At 37.1% G+C, this 21,748-nt stretch overlaps 1 protein-coding gene across 2 annotated transcripts in view; it reads right to left on the bottom strand.

Moving 5' to 3' along the window:
* Positions 1-21,748, bottom strand: part of LOC130095495 (serine/threonine-protein phosphatase 2A 55 kDa regulatory subunit B beta isoform) — a 70,201-nt gene that overhangs the window by 16,126 nt on the left and 32,327 nt on the right. The gene's annotated exons all lie outside the window — the stretch shown is intronic.

The raw sequence follows: 21,748 nt of genomic DNA, 5'->3' as shown, positions 1-21,748 counted from the left end.
GAGAGAGAGAGAGAGAGAGAGAGAGAGAGAGAGAGAGAGAGAGAGAGAGAGAGAGAGAGAGAGAGAGAGAGAGAGAGAGAGAGAGAGAGAGAGAGAGAGAGAGAGAGAGAGAGAGACTGACACCAAGACAAGAAAAAGGGATTGAAAAGGCTTGTTGTTTTCTCACCCCGATACACCTCTCTAGGCTTTTATATTGTCTGGAATCTGGATGGTGAATTTAAGTGCAGCGTTTCCATGACAACTCTTCTTTGGACTAAAACAAGCACTGTGTGCGATTCTTGCAAAGACTTTGTTCATGTGGTGTGAACTGGCATCGCACTGACAGAATTTAGAGTAGTCGGATAAATCTTACGGAATGTAAGGGTCGAAACAAAGAAAAACAAAATCATGTTTCTTAAGGACAATAAAGCCTTTTAGGAACACTGGTATATATATATATATATATATAATATATATATATAATATATATATATATATATATATATATATATATATATATACCAGTGTTCCTAAAAGGCATTATTGTCCTTAAGAAACATGATTTAATATATAGACTATATATTATATATATATATATATTATTATATATATTATTATTATATAGACTATATATATATATATATATATATATATTATTAGTACATATGTATTTACATTTTAAAGAGTTTACATATTATGTTACCATTGAAACTGCCACTGAAAATGTATGCTGATTTAAATAAAACAAAATTGTAAATGGCAATATTTCCTGTGAAACTGTAAAATACTGAATTACAGTAATGACAATGTAATAAGATTAAATAAGAAAAAAAAGCCAAAATATCTAGCTATATATATATATATATATATATGTATATATGTATATATATATACACATAAAGTAATAGAAGGATGAAAGTAAGTAATAAAAGTAATAAATATAAATAGAATATAAAAAACATGTCACCAAAAAAGTCTTCATATTCTGTGTGCAAAATACAGATTCTGAGCTGATTTTATAGGGCACGTGAAATGTGTTATGTGTTTTATGTGTTTTAAAGCAGCACTAGGTTACTTTTCAACCTTCATAATATATTTCCATAATATAAGTCTCTTGTGATGGTACATCGACTTACAATATGTTGATTGACACGTCTGCCATAGCCTGACGGGGTCTGTAGCGTTTTTAATCATACTTTTAAACTTCGGGTTTCGGGTAATAACCGGCGAACAAAGAGAACTACAAAATTCGACTGCTTTACGGCATATACGTCACTTCCACCACCACCCCCACTTCCTTAAAATCGGACGTGCGAGCCAAATGTTATAGTCATGGCCGAAGCAGCACAGAAAAACAAGAAAGCAAAGGCTTTATCGGAGCAAAACAAAAAGAGAAAAAGAGAAAGTGATCGCGTTAAACGCAGAACGAGGATCAACATTGGAGGAGGGGTGCCCGACCGATGCGGACTTGGCAAAAAAATAAAAAATCAAATGAAAACCTGTGTCTAAACGGCGTGCACAAGTTTGGTAGGGGCTCCATTCTTGCAAGTAAATATATAAGATGTACAAAATCATATTTTAGGATACCTAACATGTCTGTGATATTTGTTTATTTGTCTTGCCTCAAGCTATAATGCAAATCGATTTGTAAAATTTGCAGATTAATTTATGGTAGCTTGATATTATAATATTGACGATATATGGTTATTATCAACCACTCAAACATTGCATTGAAGTATCATATAGATTCAGTAAAACGGTAACCAATAGACTAGGCTACTATAATGACGCTGGCTTGTAAACGTGATCATCGCGATCATTTGTCGTTAGAAAAAAAAATAAAACTCATGAAATTATATTCATATGACATGCTAAAATATATGCCACTGTACCTGGGATGAAGACATTTCACACGCGACGCAAGCAGAACACCTGCATGTGACCTCCTCCTACAGTGTTCAGGGCTATCGTGGTTGTCAACAATTGCACGTGCATGTAGGATGACAGAGTTTACGACAGTAGTAGAGGTCTAGAGGACAATACTGTTTCCCAACTGTAGGGGGACCCCACCCCGAGAGCAAAAGTTCCCTGGTGTTACTTTAAAGTTGACATGAAATGAAAATTCACCTATTTTCTATCTAAATGCATATTACAGATCTTTGAACAATTCATCCGTGCGTATGATTCATTCTTAAAAATCCTTTGACATTGTAATGTTGAATCAAAATATCATAAATTAACCTGGTGACGTTTACAGGACTTTTCAGATATTTAATCTTTTCCTCCATTGCATAATTCCACCGAGCAAGACCAATAAATACCATCGCCTCTCTTTCGTTTGGCCATGTTTGCAAGCTGTGTACGAAAGAGCTTCTGTGCTCCTACTGGTCAACTTCACAGATGTGACGGAACCCGTCGTAGAGGACCGGGAAAAAATAAAAAAATCCTAGTCTTTGTCATGAAATCGTGAAGCGTCACAGACGCAGCGTCGGTTGTCGTCCACTATCACACTATACGAGATAAAACGATCGATACTTGCATCCCGACGCCCATTGTTATTTACGAAACACCACCACGACACCTTATGTCAAATGGATCGAGGCAAAATTGGGCTGATATTGGGTAGTCTGAACCCAGCATAAGGACGGCCGTTTATTGCACAAAGAATGTTCTTGATCACTTCTCAGTTTGTCCACAGACCTTATATAATCACTGGTAATAAATAAAGTTAGTTTAGTTAGTTAGTTAGTTTGAATTCAATAGGACAAAAATGAAAGGCATGTTATGATCTATGGCACCACAAGTAAGCATCTGTATGACAGATTAAAGAGCGGTCACTCCATTGTGAGTTTCATTAAACAGCACAACTTGTTTGCATGAAAAAGGAGAGTTTATGCTGCTGCGCTAACAGTGGTAAAGCTTGGCAAACACTGGCGAAAAAGCGAAGTCATTGTCCTGTGAGTTAATGTGTGTTCTTTCAAACTGTCAGTGAACATTTACGGTTTACGCCAGCACTCTTTGAGTCTTGGCTGATCACCTTCTAGGACAATAGGTTTTTTTGGAAAGCACATCTAAAGAAAGTGCAACACAACAGTTTTCTGTAGAAGCCCACCAAACAATACAAGAGACAGAGCCACAGAGCTCTAGAACACTTCATATCACACACACACACACACACACAAACACACACACACACACCCACACTCACCCACACTGGTAAAACAACAGCAAATGTGAAACGTTTCAGAGCACACAAAGCATCATGGGGTCGAGCATTGAGGGGGTGGTGGGGTTGGGGGATGGAATAATTACATCAAAATCATATTCCGATTCCTTGCGGAAGCAGAATTCTAAATGAGTTCTCAAAGACGCAAAACATGCTGACCTAATTAGGCCCCTGGAGTAAACCAGTTTTTTAGTACTTATGTCTGCATTCTTTTTGCTTATCATCAGCAGGGAATGTGGCAAGTATAGTGGTGTGTGAATCACATACACCAAAAAACACTTGCCATCATCAGGCAATTTCATGAGGTCTTTCTATGTTTTTTGAAGGAAGAAGTATCTAATATAATGGAGGGATGATGTGAGAAAGACAATAATGGATAATGTGTGTAATAATAGTGGAGGAGGTTTTGGATGGACTGAGCGGACAGAAATCACAGAGCACTGGCGTGTATTCGCGGGTAGCGGCTTGGCAGCCAAAGTGTTATTGGACGCTAGATCCAACCATTATTAACACATTAGGAATGTGAGGTACTGAATAGGAAAGCTAATTAATGGAGCAACACGGATGAGTGTGTGAGCTGCCGGCTTTGCTCATGTGATTATGCCTGTGCATTGTCAATAAGTACCGTCAGTTCATCAAGAAAGAAAACCAAGGATTTTTTAGTACATAAATAAAATTGAAGGCTAATATACTAAATAATGCAATACTTGTGAATTATAAAATTTCCTGTTTAAGAGGATAGTTTGCACAAAAATTAAATTTCTGTCATCAGTTACTTACCCTCATGCCGTTCTAAACCCATAAAATTTTGCAACACAAATAATATATATTCTTAATGAAACCTGAGGTTTTTTCCATTCAACCAAAAATGTCAACCTGTAAAAAGGCATCAAAAAGTCATTCATGCATCACAAAAGTAGTTTAATCCAAATTTTATGGAGTGATGCAAACAAAAACAAAAATATATATATCTTTATTTACAGACACGCTTCCGCATACATCTCAGACATGCGCGCTTACAAGAGAACCATGACACATTCTAATTAATTATTGCTGCCTTTTAAAATATCTTCTTTTTGGCCCAATTCCAAGGCAACATCATGTTTCCTACTTGGAGAAGGCCATCCCACACAATGCACTGAATTGATCTCAGTCAAACAAAAAAACATCCAGGATGGAGGGCAAATTGAGAAAAATGTTATTTATGAATAGATTAAAAAGTATTGGTAAAACAGTTCAGGGTGTAATTAAAATTTACTGTTTAAAATTGTACTGCATTTTTATGCTTAAGTAAATGCATTTAGTAGCCTATCACAGTGTTAGCTTAGCGACATGCTAACTCCACTTAAAGTTACAAAATCACATGATTATGGAAGTGACATGGTCAATTGAAGTTGGTCACTTGGGTTTAGAGGCTGCCTTAGAAGGTAACTCTCTATGTAGGGAGTATATTGCAAGGCAGTTGACTAAGTTTTGGAACAGAGCCTCTGTATTTCACAATTCTCTCAAGGTTTGGTCTTCTCTGAGATTGCTTTGCTAAGGCATGCATCCCACCCCAACAATATATTCTAATGCCATATGTGGCATCGAGATTTCATTTTGCTTTTGTTATTGAAGTATGTATTTATCAATTTCAGACCAACTCTATCTTGCCTGGTGGATCAGAGTGAGAAAATAAATCAAAAAGCCAGTGAAGCCGGCAAATGCAACTGGGTCAAAGGTCACAATGATGTGCAGAAGCAGACTGCCCTCAAATGAAACCCTTTTTTCTAATAACACACAGACGACTCCAGGGCTGCAATAAAACAAGCAAACCCATATAGACACTGTCATCTCTTATATGATTAAACATGAACGCAGGAGATTGGCTGTGGCCAACTTTGACTCCCTGATTGTGGCGAGATTGGATCCTGTGATGCCCACTATGCTCAGAAGATGAAAGGCTAAAATTATCATAGAGAGGATGCAGATAGCGCTGGATTCACAACCGTGCTAAAATCGGAGTGCAGAGGGTGACCAGGACAAATGTAAAAAAGGAGGTTTCAGTATGAAACAAGAGATGAAGTGGTTTCTTTTTTTAACCTGCTTCAAAGTGTCAGAAAATTATTTTCAAAAAAGACACATGGGTTCAGCCTGCATGCCCGCATTCACCATGCAGCTTAGATTTGTTAGTGTGCATATAGTTTCTGTGGATATTTAAAAGGAAAAAAATATCTAGTGAAGAACAAACATTTGCAGAAATTCCTCAGGTTCTGTTTGTTAGTAATGCCGCGTCCGTGTGAATTTAATGTATTATTTGCTTCTATATCTAGAAGAATTTAAGGCTGCATAATGATTATGGTTACAGAGTTGACTACAACATTCCATGTTTATCTAATCCCATTGGTTTCTACTTAGAACTTTTTTTTGTTGAGTGATTGAACATTAACCTATAATTCCTTGAGCAAATGAATGCAGTGGCCAATCAGACAGAACTACAACACTTCCATTATAATCAACAAATCAACAAAGCACAGACACAGTGTAAAAAATGTCTTATTCGTACTCTTTTTTTGCAGTTTAGACGGTTTCATTGATTATTACAAATGTGTTCGCAGGAGACCAGAACTTGCGCTTACAACTGGAATCAAACACTAGCATTCATTTTACTGTTATGGATTGCTATAAAAAATATCAAAAGTTATGATTTTTTTTATTACAATCACACAGCCTAGAAGAAATGTAATTTTACAATTGTTGATTAAAAGGAAGTCTCCCTGTGTACGAAACTCTGAATATGCCTACTTTCCTACAATATAAGAACGTGCAAAAATTTAATACTTATCATTAGTGGGTTTTTCATTTGTCTTAGCAAATACTAGGGGTGGGTGATATGCCGACAGACACGATAAGCTGGATTTTGGATTATCGTCTCTATTACGCTCATGTGATGTTTCCAGGCTGTGCTGTCATGAAAGGTAATCAATTGAATGCGTTTTTAAGACTTGCGAATTTATAACAAGGGTTTATAAACCATTCAAGTGCAATAAGTAGAGCAATTTTCGGTATATGCGCATGCTGTCTGAGAGATGGTTTCGGAGGGCACACACCTGAAACGCAAGTAGATAAAGCCGCTGCTCATACAGCAAGAGTTTTGAGTTCTTTTTGCCGACTTACTGGGCTTGAGCGGTCAAATATACACACTTGTGTGTAAAAATGGCCGTCTTTGTGAGTCTCCTCATAAACAGTCGTTTATGTCTTAAGTGAACATAAACAGTTGTGAAAGAAAATGCTAAAAGTATATTGGATCAGTGTATTATGTCTTAAAGTGACAGCAGCCTAACATACCTGCTGCAATATGTGTCATTCTCAAACTTATGCAGTAGTTCTCAAACCTTTTTGGTCAACCCGATTTTTTGGAATTGGTGTTTGGAGAAAAAAACATATACACACACATGTGCGCGCCCCACACTTTGAGAACCACTGCATTAAGGTTAATGAAACAACAAAAGTGAGAAAATCACTCACTGCTCTTGACTGAATCACTTTTGTAACTTTAATAAGAATAAATGTATTAACACAGATTTAGACTATGCAGTTAATTTATGTAGTATTTCTTATTTCTAGGACTTGAAGTTCTTCAGGTAGGTCCATTTGTTGCTTTGTTCTGTTGTGGTTTTTGTCCTATTGCTTTTACTTCGTTTCTTTGTCTTAGCTGTTTGTCTTCAATAAGCTTGAGAGTTTTTTGTTACTTATGTTAGTTAGGGTAGTATTAGTTTATTTGAGCAAAAAGCAAAAGCAATATTATCTATATCATGATATACTATATAACGATAAAATAATAAAATTACTCATATCGTGATATTCGATTTTCGTCATATTACCCGCCCAAATACCAAATACCACGAAATATCACATGTAAATGCATTTTTATATGTGCTGGTTACATAACATAAATAAGAGGAAACTCAATAATGTGCCTTTAATCGAAAAACATACTTTTCAGATATAAGCTGATTGCTTAAGTTGATTTCTAGGTACAACAGACATAGACATAGGGATGACAGCTTGTAGAGTTTAATGCAATGCAAAAACAACTGCATGGGAAAGAGATTAGTGCTGTAAGGTATCTGAATTATGTGCGTCAGAGGGATAGACTCTGAGATAATCGTACCGGGTGCGCCCTGACCCGGTTTCAAAGACACTAGTGGAAAAGCTATGAACTGTGCTTAATATAAAACCTCTGGAAATATACTCTTATAGACAAATTAACTCATTTAAAGTCACTGGCTTCATAGAAAGATGATATCCTGCAAGAATCACAATAGGGCCATCACAGAAGCTACCCTTGTTACCTGTTGATCTGCAGCACTAAGTAGCTTAGACAAACATTTCTAATCTTGCGTTCCGTGACCAACACACAGCCATCCAAATTTCTTTCTGGAGGTATAAATAACTGACCCATACTAGTCTGCGGCCATGTCACAGATCACCAGAGGCACGTATCCGTCTGGACAAGAGGATTGTAGAAGTGTGGATGGATCTCCCAGCTCCTGGGGTATCCCAGATCCATCTCACTAGTCAGTGATCCTCTGTCCAACACAGGGATGGGTAACGTCTGGCCTGGGTAACGTGACTGGGTCGCCCATGTAAAAAGTCGTCATGAAAAGAAAATTGGGACTGACTTTTCTTATCTATTGTGGTTTTCGAGGGAGGAAGAGAAAAGAAAATTCTTGACTTTGCTGTACCAAATTATTTAATGAATCAGATCTTGCTGTACCAAATTATTTAATGAATCAGATCTTGCTGTACCAAATTATTTAATGAATCAGAGATCTCGTGTACAATTCAATCCGTGGTGAACATGGTGATGAGGTTTTTATTAACGGAGTTCATAAATTCATGGGTTCATAACAAACCTGTCGCAGGGCATCAAAAAAGTAAGCAGGTCTGTAATTTGGCCTTCAAGAACTGAAGTACCTTACAAAGATCCAAAGTGTTAAATTATTAACATCATTCCTCATCGTCTGTGGCAAGTTTATTACTTAATATGAGCAATAGTAAGAGTGCCTTAGGAAGCACCAATAATTAAAGCTGTCAATTAAAGTATCAACATCTGAGGTTGAAACTGCATGTCAGTTCGAGGTTTCTTAGTTTTAAAATGAACGTAGAAGTGAAATTTTCAGCTAAACCCAACCTGACAGCTTAAAATGTAACTTAATATTATAGGCTTACTGTAGTGAAATGGAATAAGGAACACAGCATTTTAATATGTATTTGTTTCATAATGGAATTTTATTAATTTTGAACCAAAAAAATCTTCTGCAGTGCAGCATTAATTAAAGGGGTCATGAATTGAGAAATAAAATTTTCCATGAAGGAGGTTATTGTACTATTAAAACATCCTGTAAGTTTCAGAACTCAAAACTTCCTAGTTAATCCAAAAACAGCTTTTGTTGAAGTAGACTGCCAATTGTCGACTGGCTTCGTTTTTTGTCACAATTATGATGTAATAGCGCGTCGAAAGACCGCCTCTGCGGAATCAGAGAAATAAAAATAACATTACCTTCCAAAGGATCCTACTGCTAGTAAAGTGGTTATTTATTTTTAACTATGTGAATGTCTCAGTAGAGCATTGTTGTTTTGTTTGGGACAATTAACTGTGGATTCTTTGGTAAATCAGTCGCAATTTCGGGGCAGGCTTTGCAAACAGACTTCTACTGTAAGATATGGACCCTACAGTAATACCACATTGGTCTGTGATCAGTGATTTCTGATAACGATTCATGTACAGTCAGATGTTCTTTCTCTCAAAATCGTTTATTGCTGTTTATGCGTCAGTAAATCAAGCTAGTGACTAAAAAGTCAACTTCACATTGTTTCTCTTAATAGCATGAAAATAATCTGTTTAAATTGGGATTAAATTATATATAGAAAGTGATCAAAGTCAATCATACAGCGCAAGTTTATCAGTGACTGAGCTCTGGACTCTCCAAAACTCCCATTATAATCTGTTTGAACTGTCAGTTATGATGAAAGCATTCTTAAGAGTGCAGAAATCGAGTTGCTGAAATCGAGACATGTCTGTCATTGGCTACAATGCTTATCGCTGCAATATTTCATGCAACATTCACAATTAGTTAATTTCAACAGCTCTAATAGTAAAAACGTAGCAAAAGTTTCCGAGAGAGTTCCACATGTAATACTTATTTCATATGCAGAGATGTTAACCAATCACAGCAGTGGGTATTTCCACTTAAGACTCACAGCAGACACGCCCCTTTCAACAGAGCGTTCAAATCAGAGGGCTAAAATCAGGGTACAAAACACTAACATTATAAGTGCACCTCAGGAAACATTATGAAATTTAAAAAAAAGCAGTTCATGAGTCATGACCCATTTAAAATAAAATAAAACTCACTTAAAGGGGTCATATAATGCCATTTTTGTACAAGCTAATATGATTCTTTAGGGTCTAAATTAAAAGTTTGTAATATACTTTCATTAAAAATTCTCATTAGTATTGTAAGAAAACACTTGGTTATTTTACTCAAAAACAGCTCTGTTTTCAGCACGCCGTTTCAGTGCATATGACTTTAAATGATAATGAGCTTTGCTCACCCCGCCTCTCTGTTCTGTGCATACACCGTTTGTAACACAATAACCATAATGCGTTGTTCAGTATAAACGTGGGATTATGAATTATATTGAGAACATCATACATAGAAAACATGCCGTAATGTACCCTAAGTTTAAAACCTTAGACGCATTCATTGTGAAGCGTGCAGCTAGCGATTTACAAAGATTAATATAAATATTAATATAAAGTTTAATAAAACGTTACACTCACTTCAGTTGTTCTAGAGGTTCAGCAGGAACACGAATAGCTGGTACCGATCCATTTTTCATGAGCAGCTTCTTAGCAAAACCAGCTCATACTGACCTTCGTTTATAAAGCAGTCTGGTGTGAAATGATTCGCGCGAACATGAGAGCATTGACGTTGCTCGTGGGGAAGATTCCCTTCGAAAACAAACACAGCCACTGCGTCTTCGGCGGTTCGGATTTAGGAACATTAAAATGACTGCTGTGTTCGTTATTACACCCAAGAACAGAACACCACAATCGCTTAGACGCCATTCTGCTCATTAGACAGTGCTCCAGCATATCAACAATGACCGCGCCGGTCCGTGCAGACTATGATTGACAGCTGGCTCACGAGCGAGGGCGGGTCTGTGTTGAAACGATGCTGTCAATCAACAATCGTGGGAGGGGCTTCCGAGCGGGTGACGTCACAAAATCGAACGGCTCAATTTGAGGCAGGGGAAAACATATAAGGAGATTAAAACAAAAACACTGGATGGATTTTTATCATTTTATGATGGTTGTGTACAGGCACTGCCAACACACATTTCAGTACAATCAACTTGTAAAAGTGCATGTACCATTATATGACCCCTTTAAAAAAAACAGGAATAGGACAAGATGTAATAACTACAGTATGAGTATGCCTTATTTGTTGACAAACAAAAACCACCCTATTAAAAAAGGCGATGATTAATTTAGTACAATTTTAAAGCATAGAATAAAAACTAAAAATCTAAAATCAACCGAGCTGCCTTCTGTCTGCCTAAAGTCTACCTCCTGCCTTTCACTCTTTTTCTTGAACTGTACTGTGAGCAGATTTACTTCGGGAATAATGAATATGCCTCCAGGGGCCGAAGCTAAAAAATTTCGTTTCATGAATAAATTGAATGGAGTAGCCAGGGGGTGTTTGCCTTGGCAGCAACGCTTACCGGGAACCAGTCAATAACAAACGGGACCCGCTCTCCATCTAATGATCCAGAGAGATTACATGCAAACTGTGATACAGCAGCAGACTGCTGGAGTTTGCTTTCTCTTCACCCATAATGCACCTCTCTGTTAGAGAGGTCAGAGTGCTAAGAGAACAATCATTTAATGCTCAGGGCAAAGAAATAGAGATGCTAAAAATAGAAATTCAAGATCTGGGTTGTGGCTTTCAAGTAAGGAATATAAGTAAAAAAGTTGCTATACCAAATTGTTTTATTGTGCATCATCAGTAACATATAATGACAGTTTCTGAGAGCTTTTAATAGAGACAGGTCCATAAATAAGCTGAAACAATTTTTTTCTTTGATTCACTGAAAATGAACTTGTGATGGCAACAGAATACTATGGAAGCCCATTTCTGCCATGTGAGAAAATGCTTTAGTAAATCATAATTATATAAGAGATAAAAGTCAAAATTATGACATACTAAGTCATAATTATGTCATAAAACATCAGAATTGTGATTAATTCAATGATGATGAATTCAAAATTATGACATACTAAGTCATAATAACTCAGATAAAAAGTCGTAATTATGACAATCTCATAGCTATGAGATACAAATAATTATGATATAATTATAATGATGTATTATGAAATAAAAAGTTGATTTTGACATGTAAAAAAATATTAAAGAAAAATTTAAAAATAAAGACCTTTTTGTAATAATAATAAAAAAATCGTATGTAGTAGAAGTCCACGGAGCCCCTAAGGGGACATGGTGAAGAAAAAATATGAGATGGGAGATAAAATAATAAGTCAATGCTTTTGCATTCTTTGCGAGTGACCGCAAAGTTTCTCGGGGGAATGCAAACATTTTGAGAACGAACGCAAAAGCATCGACTTATTATTTTTCCATCCATCTCTTTTTTTTTCGTCACCATGTCCCTTTAGGAGCTCCATAGAAATCGTCTTTTTACTTAATTAAATTTTTTTACTGATCTCTAAACTGTTTTGTAAAAAATGTCTTTGATAACGGTGTCATCAAACCAGTGTTTGGCCGTGACTGGATAAGCTGCTCATTCTAAAGAGCATAAATGATAAGGGCTATGCACTTTTTTCACTACCTAAATCTCTTTTTTTGTATTCCACAAAAGGCAGACTACAACTCAATTGACATTTTTGGTCAAACTATTTCTTTAAACACATACAGAGATCAACTGCCTCCTAGTCCCCCTACACCTCAATAAAGGCTTTTACCCATAGACTGTAATTCCCTGCAGAGTTGGCTCTCCATTGTTAGCTGTTAGGGGCCAGAACTCAGAAGCTTTTGTCTGGCTGGTATTGGGTGGCTTGATGCTGACTGGGGGGATTGCAGTAAATATAAAGAGGCGTTTTGCTGAGTCCAGGTACTGAAGCAGCACTACTCTTCACTGCAGTGGTGGAGAAAGGCCTACTCCATATGGATACATAAATAAACACACAGGAATCAGCGGGCTTGGAGGAAATAAATCGGTCTTGATTTATGACCATGCAGCAGCAGTAAACAAAAACGCAAATGCAAAGAGGATCGAGAGCAGAGCGGCACAGGATCTCATAGTTTAAAGACAATGTTGAGGAATCACTAAAAGAAGCGGCGCTACTAACTTCACTACATTTTTCAGTGGTGTGACAGTAGTTCATCCGTCTAGTTCAAAATAGTTTTTCTTTAACAATGTAACATCACTGTGGCAATTTTTATACCATATATTTATTATAGGGGTCCTATTATAATGATGATTTACATTTTCAACTTTCTTTCGTGTGTAATGTTGGGGTTTGAGCGTGAAAAAGGTCTGCAAATTAACAACGCACAAAGTCACTCCAAACAGAGTTGTTCTCTATATCAATAAGCACCTGAAATGCCTCGATTGTGGTCTCAAGTTTTCTTCCAGGAACGTACACTTCACAGTATCCCGATTAAAAAACAATTCCCGGCCAAGGCATATGCTAAATAAAGGGGTGAGGCCTGGTTGAGTTGCATTATAAGTGTGTTATGGTAAGGGCGCCGTGACCAATCACAATACAGTAGTCAAGCTGACCAATCAGAGCACATTGCACTTTTCGGAAGAAATGGCTTTATAAAGACAGGAACTACAAAGTGTTGCAGACAGACTGGTAAGACAGCTGCTGCAACAATGTAAAATGTGTGAAAAATAAGGTGTTTTTGAACATTTAGGCATGAAAGCTGTTGTAGTAGACCCCAAAAACTAAATCAAAACTTTGAAAAAGGGCAAAATAGGTCCCGTTTATAATTCTGCTGTTCATCATCATTTTAACTTTTGGTGTATTTTTGTTGTTGTTGTTGTTATTGTATTGATGTATTTATGGTAAATGTATCTGTTTAACAAGTGTAATGATTTAAGATTTTATTGATTCAAGAACCATGACAGTTTTTGTGCCAGAAAAAAATGCCTATAATTAAATACTTCTGGTGAACCTAACTAGTTATCTAAAAGAGTAGTGTGAACGTGAATGCAGTTAAATTTATGTGAAGATGGCACATTGGCAAGCTACAGTTTTCAAAGTAGTTTCCCCAACATTGGCTAAACAGCATTACTGGACTTGGGCTTACAGTTATTCTGATCTACAGTGACTGATCCATGTCAGTTGTGAATATCTGCAGTTTACAGTGTGACTAAGCAGCTGTGAGAGAGAGAGAGCATGTCTGTGAATGTGACATCTGGTCCACATTAATAGGTCTGGTTGTAATCGCTCCTGCAGTAGCTTACGAATCCATTAACATCAGTAACATGGGCATCCTGCACACTGGCACTATTTGTCTCGATTGCAGGCAACATCTGCGACCATCTGCATCTCTAATACATGTTTATCATGCCCATAAGCTGTAAACGGGGACAAAATGGAACATTTCATATTGAGAGTATGAGAGAAACACGACACGTGTCACACACACACATCACTTTGACAGATTTTCTCTATTTGCACTGCCAAATTTGTTGACTTGACATCTCACCAGTCTCAGAATGTCCAAGCAATTTTCCATACAAAAAAAAGAAGACCACAAACTAGGGGTTGCCACGATACCAGATTTTCACTACATGATTATCATGGCCAAAATAATTTACGTTAATGATAATAAGACAGTTGTTAGGCGGCATCAATTAGGTCAACCGGAACCGTTTGTACTTGTTACATTAAAAGAGAAATGGCATCTACACTTATATTAGTCTGTCTGTCTCATTCTTATCCTGAGGTTATCGTAGTCAGGCAAGCTCAGAATCCAGTGCATATCCAGACCAGATGGTGGACCTGCCCGCTGAGACGAACACAACACAGCCCTGAAGAGATCCTCGGTGAAGAACCAAACAACCAGAACCAAGAGAACTAGACTCTGCATTGACACCTATGGCCAGTTATGAACGCGCCATGCTAGGAACACAACGCAGATTCATCAGTCATTGATAAGCCATTCGTCCACTAACTGGCTAAACGACAGCTCTGCTAGACAGACTCCAACTCCTCCTCCCTACAAATGCTGGCATGACATATCCCAATCTTTAAACAGGAGATGGATGAAATATTTTGAATGATATCAATTCACAATCTGACTTGTGATAAACTGGCCCCCTGACTGAGCCTGGTTTCGCCCAACGTTTGTTTCTCCATTTCTGTCACCTGATGGAGTTTAGGTTCCTTGTCAATATTCAGCAATATTAATGATTTGACTGTATCTGCATAAACCACTATATAAATAAAGGTGACTATTTCACTTGGCAATATCAATAGAAATGATATAATAATAAGGCTATTAAATCAAATTCATATCTACTAGACAAGATCCAAAATCTCACATCATCCAGCAAGTACTACATTTGATACGAAACCAACTTCATGACCGTTGAAGAAAGTGTTTTATATTATGAATATGGGTAGTATGCATGAAATGTGGATGTACTACATCCGCCATGCTGTCACTCTCATGTGACCTACAAGCATCAGTTTCATTACTTCACTGCCATTCACGAATCCTCTACCGTGGCCTCATGAGACAGTAAAGATCTCATAAATCAGATGCGCACTTCAGGATTTCAGCGGAAGTAGTACTTTTCGCCTACTGTTTTTTCGAATACTATGAGTTCGAACATACTGCTCATTTTGGCCTACTATTTTTTACATACTATATAATAGAGGGGAAGTAGACATTCGGACACAGCGCCTTTCTTTTTTACGGAATCCAAAAAAACGTTAGTCTTTTGTCTCTCTTCGCCTGTCACCTCCTCTGACATGAATTTGCGCGGCAGTACTCACTGTATCATTTTCTATTTTCTATTTTATGACAGGTGGCAATCAGCATTAAGGTGCAATACCACAACTTACCATGTTGGAGTGTCAACCAGATAGTTACTGGTGCTGGATTATTTACGATATTACCATGAGTAGTATTAACATTATATCAATTTTTAAAACATCACAGTTATCATCAATACAGGTATGTTGCAACACCCCTACCACAAATAATATTTAATTGTATAATAGAACAACCTGGACATGCTAAATAACACAAATAATCACAAAAAATACAACAAAAAATATATATAATCAAGGGTGTAAAATTATGACAATTTTCATTCTTGGATGAAATCGGAACACGTATGTTCTGCTTTGTGAATTTATATGAAATATATTCTGCCAGGGTTCTCTCAGTTTTCATTTAGTGGTCTCTTGTGTTTTCACTGTGACCACACATGCTAATGCGCTATCCTTAACTGGGAACATTAGCATGTGAAATTGAATAATCATCAACTCTCCTGGCTGAGAAGATGATGCTGTTACTCCACCGACAGAGCAGAACAGCTGAGAAAGTCATCATGGAATTAAAAAGACTTCATCACAATTATGATGTTCTTTAAATTACACAATTTGCCACACTAGCAACAGTTTAAACTGACTATATTCTGAATAGCATACTACTATACTACTCTTACTGTTTCTGCAGTATTACAATTGCCAAAATGCACAATATATAACAAAGAACACTCACAAGTGATATGACAGCCACAATTTTTAACATCTCTTTCTTGACTCATTTTTTGATTGGACTGGCAAAAGCGAAGACATTTTTCAAACAACTAGATTTATTTACAAAGTGTTGAGGCTTTCTTCATCATAAGCCAGTTTCCACTGATCCACAATCTGTTTAAGAGTATCTGGAATGATTTTTCAATGCAATCACCATACATCTTTAGAATAAAATGATTTTGAGCATTCAATATTCAAATCCTCTCTGAAAGATAACTGCGCGTTTTATGGATACAAACCTTTGACAGTTATTTTCACTTTATTTTCCACCTTTCCTGGCTCAAACAACTCTAAATTGAATCATGAGAGGGCAAAATTCAATCTTATCGACCTCTAATAGCCACAACCATCACATCAGCTTTCTAGAGATGATGGCTGTGGACATTAAATGAAGAGGTAATTTGACATGTTTTCATACAGGTTTCCAAGCTATTTTCTTCAAGAACGCTGTGGTCAGTAATAGGGTGGCTGTTCCACATAGATGACTACCAATCTAGTTCAGCTCTGGAAAAATCGTTTATCTGACTGCTCCTGTTAAATGGTTGTCAATATGCACCGGGGCACCTCCATTTGTCCGTCAACCAGCATGAAAGGAGGGAACCATGATGCTGACGGTGCAGTAATGAGGAGAGGAAAAGGAGGTACAGGTTTTTTTGTCATACAAATTGGGTAAACATAATGAGAAGACACAGGAGGTGACAGAGAGAGGCAACTGCGGTGCAAACAATGTCAAAAAATTTGGTAGCTGGTGTTACAATGCCGCAGGGCATTTGATAAAAAGCGAGAGAGAGGCGCCAAAACGGGACGCATCAGCAATCTGATTTTAATGAGCCAACACAAGAGGTTCACAACAGAGCCAAAAGGATCTCTGGCTAGACCCCACCCCCCTCCCCGAACTCACAGCCGTTACACTAACGCAGGGTCAGGAGGTCCAAAGGGCACGTCACTACCCTGTGCCTGTAAGGTAATTTACAGCCTGTGTCCTGAGACACCACCCCCTACAAACTGTTAATGTATCTCTGGTCTACTCCATCGAGTAATGGTGTAATAACAAGAGGGACTGTTGGGAGCAGAAAAGGTACTTGGTTACAACTACCATTTAATGGACTACTGTATCATTCCTGTTCGAACAAGCAACTGTGCAAGCAACGTCTTAAGATCTTATATGGTGACCATGATTAGGTTAATATATTATATAACAAAAATTTAGGGTTAAAATATTTCTTCAAAAAGGAATGAATGAGAATAATTCTTTTCTGAAAAGAATTGTATAGCTACAGGTCTGGCAAATGTATTTTGTTTTACAGATATTTGAATATTTTTTATTTTAAACAAGACAAGGACTGATTTTTTGTGAAAATAAATATGCTCTTATTACCAATTCTCACTAGTAAGTAACTAACTATTAACTATGACTTTTGCCTCAAACTCCTAATTACTGCTTATTAATATTTAGTATGGTAGTTGTTAAGTTTAGGTATTGGGAAGGATTAAGGGATGCAGAATATGGTCGTGCAGAATAAGGTATTAATAATGTGATTTATAAGTACTAATAAACAGCCAACATCCTAGTAATATGCATGCTAATAAACAACTAGATAATAGTGAGAAATTGACCGTTTACTAAAGTGTTACCATGTAGGTAATACACATTTCATATGTTCTTCACTAACAGACTACACTTCACCTGTAGGTGCCAGATGGACTTCATTTAAAAAAATAGAATAATTTAACCAACTATGATAGCTTTATCAAACGGAAAATCCATACAAATCTTTTTTTTATTGATTACAGTTGTATTGATAAGAGTAAACTGAACACTGTAGTACTTCCCATTAATACAACTTCTGGTAGTGCATGGTTTCACATTAGATATTTTAAGATAAGCAATTCAGTTGCAAATGATATCAAGCAGCACATATCCAAATTTCTCCACAAATGCTAATTCTTACAAACAGACCACAAAGAATGATGATAGCCAACTTGTCTTTTTTTTTTTTTAGCAATCATCTTTGAAATGGCTAAGCACTGCAAACAGTCTGTGGCTATTCTCAACTGCTTTACTTTAAAACTGCTAAACAAGCTTCGCTCAAAAACAAAAATTCCTAATATTAATTCTAATAATTCCAAAGTAAGTTACATTTTTAGTATAGAGTGCATAAGTGTGTTTATTCACCAACCACAACCAAATCACAATCGAGATTCATGTTTGGATTTATTACAGACAGTTCGTCAGAGAAGGTTTCGCTCACAGATTTAATAGCAGCAAATGGCACACACACCTTGTGAAGGAACGCATACTGGAGAGAGCTTGTGCGCATTGTTGCCAGACTTAGAAGATTAAGTAAAACACTGGGCAGAAAATGTATCCTTTCAATAGGAGAAAAGCTCTAGACATCTGGCAACCCCAAGCAGGAAAGACTTGAGGCTTGTTACCAATGCAAGATAACAAATGTAAAAAAAAAATATATAAAAAAAACCACTTTCAGGACAAATAACCAGCAAATATCACAATGATTATTTTTAATTAATCGAGAAAAGAAGAAATCGTTATCATGGTTAAAATACGATTAATCGTGCAGCCCTAAACTGTAGTACTTAAAGCAGTCTTCCTAAATATACTGTTCTAGAGAAAATCTTCTGCTTTCCAGAAAATTCAGAGGAGGCATCTGGAGGGAAGGAGATGAGCCAGATAAGACTCAGATCAAATTAGAGAAGGATCGCTCATCAAGTGACCCTGCTTTCTTCCCAATCACCCCTTGAGTGCACCTGACCAGGCCTAACTCTGCAGATCAACGCTGATCTTCCTGCATTTTCACCCTGCCCCGCATCCAATGTGGTTCACCTCGTGATACTACACGGACAACTTCTTTCAATCTTGAGAAAAATAAAATGTCTGAGCTGAAGGCAATGTCTTTGAATGGTGCGGGATTATTTTACTGCAGACTAAACACTCACTGGGTTGTTTTGTCTGCTCAGCAGTGATTTAGAAAACATTGCCTTCGATCTCTCAGCGACTGAGGTCAAAAGGTCTTGAATGACATCTGTTTGTCAACATTTCAGCCCATGTATAAGTTTCACCTTTGCTTTATAGTGAAGGCTTTTATTTCATGGTGTATATATGCTCAGTTGTTGTCTACCCTGCTCAAAGATGCTGACAGAATCTTGTGGACCAGGGTGCGTAGCAGGGATAAACATGGGTGCTTTAAAACTGCTTTAAAAATGCATAGGTCATCATTTATTTATCTGATTGTCAATACCACAGAGGCATCAGTATGATGGTAGTTAACTGCCCAAGCTAAGCTCTTCACAGCAGAGTCTGGTAATGAATGTTTGTCGGTTTTCTGCAAATGACATTGCTGTGCTAAAAAAGGCAACATTCAGAGGCTTCTGGATGTTTTCCCTATTGTCCTATTACCCAGAGTCAGTTGTAAATGCTATTTTAATTCTAGGCAAGAGCGCTTCAAAATCTCAGCTTGCTGACGCTCTAACATTGCTCAAGACAATTAACAATGGCTGGTGTTTCTAGGGTGTTTGTACATACTGTAGTAGCGAAGTTATATTTACTGAACCAAGTCAAAAGCCAACCCTAAGTGTTTATGATATTCTATTGATTGTCTAGAAAGGTAAGAGCACATTTCTACTTAACACGCCACATCACTCAGTAGAATGGTGAAAAAGGTTCATTCAAAAATGAAAATCATCACTAACTTCATTAACATCATGTAATTCCAAAGCTCTATAAAAAAATGTCTTTCTTCCACACACAAAAGGAGAAATTTTTTAATACTGTCCTGGATGCTTTTTACCATGCAATAGACCTTGTTTAGGTTAAAACTTTACGTGGATGAAAACAAGGCTGTGCGGGATAGACTTATAGTCTTTACAATGGCATGCACTGTATAAAGATCCTAGATCACGTAATTTAGACATGCCGTTATACGGTAATACGATATCTCACGATAATGAACACGCACAATGTTTTTATAGTGGGCACTTCAAAATGCCGTGAATAATTATTTATTACGATTTTTAGAATGCATTTTAAGAATACTTTTCCCATCAACTGGTTAAACTGCACAACATCGCTGTATGCTGTGTCAAGGAGGCACGCGCACTGATGTAAACAAGCCCAACTCGCATGAGAAGCGCATGGCGGAATGAGTGAAGGAGACGCGCTGAATGAAAATGCACATTCACTCTCTGACAGCAGATGGCGCTGATGGAGCAGCAAAAATGCAGCTGTTACCCCGGTCACCCCATAAACAAAGCAGCTGTGCTACTTTCTGTTTCTGAACAGTATTTAAATGTTTTAAACAGCCATTGAGATGTTTGTATTCGCAATGGTGTGCATCGTAGTACCAAATACTTAAAGACTTAACCTATATACTCTCAGACTTAAACATTTTTACATTTTAATCTGGACGACAACATGCCCTAAAATGTATTAAAAAAAATTGGATTCTTTATTGTTGTTCTGTAAAGTTTTTACAATAAGGACTCAATAAGGTAACATTAGTTAATTCATTAGTTAACATTAAAGCTGCAGTCCGGCGTTTTTCCTCTTTGTCGCCAGTCATTCGCGGAATTATCAACTTTACGTGGGTTGTACTTCAACACCCTCGACACGGCACATCGCGGATAAACACAGTGTTTGAGGAGACTGTGAGGCTGTCAGTCACCGCGTCGGTGTGGAGACTGGCATTCAGAATCCCAGATTATTATTTTTGGAAGTATGACCAACATAATAATTTTCACCCGAAAATGTCATCCGAACAAGTAAGAAACATCCACTTTCGTTCTGGTTCTGACATTGCAGTAAATCGCGCTGATTAAATCTAACAATCGCTTATAAGTTATCATATCACGCAAAACCGTGCAAATTATACTTAGTTCTCAAATTGTTAATGTTAACAACGTAAGCAAGCATTGCGTGACTACATGTAATGTCCTTCCGATATGTATCCTTGTTTTCGCATGGGTCCGGTTGCAGTCTCTTTTTTTCTGTAGCCACTCCGAAGTCCGAACGAAGTCTTTTGCATTTTACAACGGGTGAATCTGTTGTCACTGGTGATCGTCGTTTGAACCTTTCTGGATCCGCCATCAAATTGATAAGTTTAATTATATCAAGTGCTGTGAGAAAAGCCTATAAATCTCCACCTCCAACATCCTCACACGCAATATAGCCTACTAGCCGAGACTCCTTCTTTATGTGTACAGATGTGACGTAATGACGCAAAGACATGCTCGAATCTCCCACGGAAATCCACCAGTACCACTGGAATTAAAAACATTCAAATCGGTAAGCTATAATCGAGCTAAGGCAAGCAGATAGTTTGGAACACTGGCTGGTTATGCATTTTCTCAAATATGTAGCCTATTTTTGGATAATTTTTAACCCAAAAAAAGTTACGGACTGCAGCTTTAACTGAATGAAAAACACTTATAAAGCATTTACTAATCTTAGTTAATTTCAACATTTAATAATACATTATTAAAATCAAAAGTTGTAACTGTATTATTTAATGGACCTGAGCTAACATGAACTAACAATAATAAGTTGTATGTTTTTAACTAATGTTTACAAAGAATAATAACTTCTGTAAAAAAAGAAAAAGCTATTGCTCATTGTTATTGTTAGTTAATGTATTAACTAACGTGAACTAATGGGACCTTAATTATTGTAACGTGTT

Source organism: Rhinichthys klamathensis, unplaced genomic scaffold (genome assembly GCF_029890125.1).
Source record: "Rhinichthys klamathensis goyatoka isolate OS25496 unplaced genomic scaffold, OSU_Roscu_1.1 h1tg000191l_1, whole genome shotgun sequence".
Lineage (NCBI taxonomy): Eukaryota > Metazoa > Chordata > Actinopteri > Cypriniformes > Leuciscidae > Rhinichthys > Rhinichthys klamathensis.
Note: the sequence above shows the minus strand (reverse complement) of the source record. Positions and strands in the feature narration are given on the sequence as shown.